This window comes from Marmota monax, unplaced genomic scaffold (assembly GCF_021218885.2).
Source record: "Marmota monax isolate L192 unplaced genomic scaffold, Marmota_monax_Labrador192_F-V1.1 WCK01_AAM20220418_F8-fsc00023, whole genome shotgun sequence".
Taxonomy (NCBI): domain Eukaryota; kingdom Metazoa; phylum Chordata; class Mammalia; order Rodentia; family Sciuridae; genus Marmota; species Marmota monax.
In genome coordinates, this window is record NW_026692907.1 from 9,266,245 (window position 1) to 9,272,244 (window position 6,000).

At 41.9% G+C, this 6,000-nt stretch overlaps 1 long non-coding RNA gene across 4 annotated transcripts in view; it reads right to left on the minus strand.

The window, feature by feature from the left end:
- Nucleotides 1-5,444, minus strand: part of LOC124096936 (uncharacterized) — a 65,837-nt gene extending 60,393 nt beyond the window's left edge. For all 4 annotated transcript variants that reach the window (XR_006853048.2, XR_009227397.1, XR_009227396.1 and 1 more), the window contains exon 1: nt 5,123-5,444. This is a non-coding gene — a long non-coding RNA (uncharacterized LOC124096936). The remainder of the gene's footprint in view (nt 1-5,122) is intronic.
- Nucleotides 5,445-6,000: the final 556 nt, after the last annotated feature.

The window sequence follows — 6,000 nt, forward strand, 5'->3', positions numbered from 1 at the left end:
TGCCCCGTTCCTGTCATCTTCTCTACTTAAATGCCCAGGTACTTTCTTTTCTTATTACACAGTAGTCATTGTATTTAAGGATTTGTTTGTAGAATCAATTGGAAGTCTTGGATGATATTATCATCCCCAGAGAAGATAGACATGTCTCCACCCTTTGGCTATCATCACTTCAATCCAATTTAAAGATGATTCAAAATTGATCTTCATCCCCGTGGGTCTTGTCTATGTCTGGTTCACCCATCTTCCCAGGTCTTGGACCTTCCCAGGTAGTTCCTGATCTCTAAGCTCTGTCCTTCCAAACTTAAACCTCAGTCAACTTTGCTAGATGGCCACTACCCAGATGCTGACCTTGCCTTCTAGGTTTCACCCTTTTCTCCCTCCTGGTCAGGTAATTGTTTACTATCTTGCCAATTAAGGCACTGGAGAATTACTTAAGCAGATATTTTAATATTTTCTAAGCTTTCTTTATTATTCTCAGTGGGATGATAACTAGATAGATGTACAAGGATGCTTGTACACCTTTGTTTTTAATATAAATATTTAGTTAGTTAGTTAGTTTGGATACTGAGGATGGAACCCAGGAGTGCTCAAGCATTGAGCCATATCTCCAGCCCTTTTATCTTTTATTTAGAGACAGGCTCTTGCTGAGCCTCCCTGAGTTGTGAAGTGCCTCATTAAGTTGCTGAGGTTGGCTTTGAACTCGCAATCCTCCTGCCTCAACCTCCTGAGCCACTGAGATTACAGGCATGGGCCACCATGCCTGGCTATAAATAACAATTTGTATGATTTTTCTCATTATGATTTGTTCCTTATTACTAAAGATATAGACTCCCACTTTTAAAATTTTAGAAAATGTAAACAAAAAAAGGAAGAAAAAAAATCCCTTACAATTTCACCACTTTATAATGTATTTCCTACTGGTCTTTTTCTATGAATATATACAAGCATTTTTAACAAAAATTAGATCACTCCATACTTATTATTCTACAACATGATATATACCTTTAATATATGATAATATTTCAATAGCTGTGTTATATTCTAATATATATGCCACAATTCATGTAAACAATTCTCTAAAGTTGGATACCAAAAGTTTTCCAGTTATTCAATATCATAAAACCCTTGTCACAAACAAGATTTCATCAAACATAGTCATCCCTTAGTATCTGGAAGGGATTGACTCCAGGACCCCCTGCAAATACCAAACCTGTGGATGCTCAAGTCACTCATAAAATGACATAGTATTTGCATATATCCTATCCACCTCCTCCACATACTTGAAATCATCTCTATATTACTCTAATGCCTAATACAATATAAATGCTATGTAGATAGTTGTTCTGCTATTGTCCTCATTCTTTTGTTTATGGAATGAGGACAAGAGGGAAGCATGTATATGTTCAGTACAGTTCTCAGGTTTTAGATCTTTGGTTGGTTTAATATGCAGGCACAGAACCCACAGATATGGAGACCTAACTATACTCAAACAGTTCATGATTATTTCCTTAAAATAAATTCCTAGATGCAGGGCTGGGAACATATCTCAGTGGTAGACTGCATGCCTAGTATGTGCAAGGCCCTGTGTTCTATCCCCAGCCCCACAAAGAAAAAAAAATTACAGAAAGAGACTTACTGGGTAGAAGATAGATGATTTATATATATTGCCAAGTTGTCCTCAAGTAGGTTTGGGGTTTTGTAGTACTGGGGATGGAACTCAAGGCTTCATACACCTAGGCAAATGCTCTACCACTGTGTCCCATCCCCAGACCTTTATTTTTAATTTGAGACAGGGTCTTGCTAAGTGCCCAGACCCGCCTCAAAGTTTTGATCCTCACCTCAGTCCCCTAAGTAGCTGGGATTATGATGGTGCACACCCAGTCTGGCCAGAAGAGTAATATTAATGTATACTTCTACCAACCACATTTGAAAACAGATTAGAAAAAAACAGATTAGAATTTCTGAGCACTTAATCCATACCAACATAAATGAGATTACCATTTTAAAACAATTTAAAAAGCATTCCATCAAGATCAGTGTAATGTTTTGAGCAACTAATAAATTTCTGATGTTTAAAAAAAAAGAAAGAAAGAAAATTTTTTAAAAAAAGCATTCCAAAAATTTTCTGCTATGATTGCGATTCTGATTTCTCCCTTGATGTATAAAATCAGATACCAACTTAGAGACCAGAGGCTCTGGAGTTTAGAAATAGAGAACAACCATTTCCTCTTCTGGGAACAAAACCTAATTTACTGAGAATTACCAGAGACAGGGTAGGGTAGCTGAATATCTGCTATCCAAAAGCAAATAACATGAATGAAGGGAAATTCTTCCTACAATCCAGGTGACCCAGAAATTACTATAATACCTGAGTAACACTCTAGAATAGACAAGCTTTGGTTTGAATTCCCCATTACTTTCAGAGCAAAGAATAAACCCCTTAACAAGGCCCTGTGAGATCTGACCTGTGCTTACCTCTACTACCTGGACTCCTGCCTCTTACACCTTAACAGCCTATAATACTGACCACCTCTTTACTCCCAAATCACCATACTTTCTTCTTCTCCCCTATACCATGGATATACAGTGTCCTTTGCATAACCTGTTCATTTTCTTGTTCCTCACTAACTCCAACCTTTCCTTCAAAACTTAGCCCAAATGTCACTTCTGCTAGGACATTCCATGACTCTAGTCTGCCACAGGAGTAACTCTTACAACATTCACATCAGTGTCTGTCACAGCATGTATCACTCCAGGATGTAATTGTACTCCGGACTATGTTACATGTCTCCTTAAGTCCAGGGCACTGCACCAAAAAATAATAAGGACTAGAGATATGCTTGTTAAAGTAAGTCTTTTCTTCCCCTATAGACATTCTTTCAGTCAGTCCTGAAAAACTAGGTCTTTACTTTTATTAAAGAAAATGCAACCTAATGCAACCTTTAATTAAAGAAAATGCATTCCCTTGAGTAATAGTTAGATGTAGTTGCCTAACATTCTAGAATAATAAAACTGGAGGGATGTAAGTAATTACAAGCCAGATCCTTTGTTTTTACATTAAAGAAATTTAATTTCAGGGAGATTGAGTGACTTATCCAAGGTCATAATGCAAGTTCATAATGGAAATAGAATGAGTCTGCAGGACTTCTGATCACTAGGCCAACATGCTTTCCAATAAATCAAAGGTCTTACAAGCAGCAGCCCAGAGAAAATGACACAACTCAGAAAAGGCTCTCTTAATGGTAGAATTCCAGATGTTGTGGCCCTAACAGCTGTCATCTCACCTTGTGCCACATACCTCAACCCAAACTGGTAGAAGAGAAAGTCTTCTATATCAACTTAGAGGGGGAAAAAAGACTATAACTCACTGTTCATTTTGTAAGGAGAATTTTGTCCTATGCTCATTGTTGTACATGCTCTTTAAAGTGCTAATGCCTATTTTAGTTCTTTTGAAGATGAAGAAATCAAAACACTAAGGCACACCTGCTTTTCAAACTAGGTATTGATGAAATCAAAACTTAGTTCCAGAGGTTTATTCTTCTTGACTTACCTACCTGTGAATATACATATCTATTTCTGGAATTATCATGGCATAAGCTAAGAAATCTAATTCAACAAAGATAATTGCCTTCCAACCAACTTTTGTCTTATGCCCAATTGCATTATTTTGGTTTTACTTGTCAATATTATTAGAAAGTCAAACAGTTAGAAATATTAAATTATTTGGGTCCTGGCTTAACCCATGGGACAGTACAGCATGGTGGTAAATAGTATGGGCTCTCAGGTCAGACTGAGTTTGCATCAGTGACTTCTAGCTAACTTTGAGCAAATTACTTGGTATCTCTACCTGGACTCCTTTATCTGGAAAATGGGGATGATGATAGTACGTGTTTCTGATGGTTGTTTTGAGGATTAAATGAAATTATACCTGTAAAGTGCTTAGAACAATGCTGGGCATCTGGTAAGGCTTAGAATTAGTTACTGTACCAGGGGCTCTATAAATAAACATAAATTTAAAATGATCAAAAGATTCATCTTATGCCCTCAAATGCAAACCTCCTGCTATTGGAATAGTTTTAAGGGACTATGATATATTCCCATTGATTCCCTATAATATTATGCCACATGAGACCTATGAAAGAAAACTTGATGAAATACAGGCATTAAATGTTATCACATAAACCATCCATAAATTCTGGGTTTCCACAAAGCAGTTCTTACGAATCATAATTAAGGGTTTGAAAGTCAAATGATTTAAGTGCTAGTTTTAATTACCGCTTGGTGAACTTTAGTGTGTTAGAATTGTCACAACTTTCCTTAAGGATTACTCTGAAACCAGGCAATACAGTGGGAAATTATTAACTCCTACTTTGGTACAGCAATTATCTGCATTACAAGGTTTATGCAATTAGCTGTTTAAGATGTCATTATATTTTGCCATCTGGTACACAGGAGTTTATGCATATGAACAGGCACGTGTTGAAGTGATTTTCCCTATATGACTTGTTCTCAACCCAAGTCATCTCTCTAATGAGGGGAAGTTACCGTGCACTGTACATTAGTGGCAGGTGCACACTATCAAGCTTCATTTTCATCGAAGACCTTCATTTTTCCATTTTAAAGTATTCTGCACAAGTGCTGGAAAATTAATTAGTCGTTCGCAATTGAACAACGCCTGCAGACATGTTCCTTAGCAGTTAGAGTGGGGCACGGCTTCGGTTAGGGGCCACTCCTACTTCTCACCCCAAAGGCTGCAGGGTTCCCTTAGGCGATGACAAAAAGCCAGGGCGCGATCTGTTGCAGTAGACCTCCTCTCGCGAAGACGAAAAGGGGGACGTCGCCGCAGGGTATTCTGCACCGGGCAGAGCCAGCTCCCGGCTTTGCACCCAAAGCGTGAGCGTGACGAGGACCCGGACGCCAAGGCGTCACCCTGAGATCCCAGCCCCGCTGCGGAGAAACTGCGACCCGGCGGGCCTAGACGCCGCAGCTGTCCCGGAGCGGGTTCTCGACTGAAGCGCATTAAAACGGCGCCCTCTGGTGTCCACTCGAGCCCGCCGGGTCAAGGCAGAGGCGCTCGGGAGCCGGGTTAAACTTGTCACCCGGTTTGGACTGAAAAACTCACCAACTTTAAAAAATGCCTTGCTATTCTGCGGAAGCTGTGTCCACGGCCGTCGCTGTCGAGCAAGGCTGGCAGAAGGACCCTGGCACCGGCTGTGTCTCCGGGGGAGGGGAGAGTCCAGGTCCCTCTTGGCAGGGCCAATGTGCTGTGACCCTAGGGCGGCGCCTTCGCAGAACCGGCGTAGAGAGTTAGGGGTCCCTCATCTCCCCGAAGCAGGAGAGGGAAAAACCTCCAACTCCCAACGTCGTCTGGGCGCAGGGTCCCTAATTCGGCCGCACCTGCTAAGTGGCCAGCTGAGGAAGCTCGGGGGAACTGGGGCCGGCAAGGGGAGGGACAGGCTCTGAGGGATTGTGAACTTCCCTTGGCAGGGAACCTTTTAGGGCTTCATTGGTTGGTTCTCTGAGTAGCCAAATCGGAAAGCGCGCGGGCACCTCGGCGAGGCTGGCCCAGGGCTGCCATTGAAATATGACACTGACGAACGAGCTAGGCCTGCCCGCTTTCTTTAGGAGAGTGTGGAGTCTAGAGAGCAGAAACTCCCGGGTTCCCTGGGGTACATTCTTCTCCCCACCCCACCCTGCCCCCTGCCTTTGGCACCACTACTACCCCTCCCCCGTCTCTCATCGCACGCGCAAGCACACCCCCCACCCTCACCCACCCCCTCACTCCCTCACCCCCACTCACCCCCAGAGAGAGAGAGAGAGAGAGAGAGAGAGAGAGAGAGAGAGTCTGCATGTGTTTTCTCTTTCCCAGTCTGGATGCCAGTCTGGAGTCTAAGTTCAGTTGCTAGAGGGCTGAGTCCCAGCACGAAAAACTTTCTGATCACAGGAAAGTTAAGAGTTTGTTGGTTGACAAAGTGGACCCTTGAGTTATTTTGACAGTCT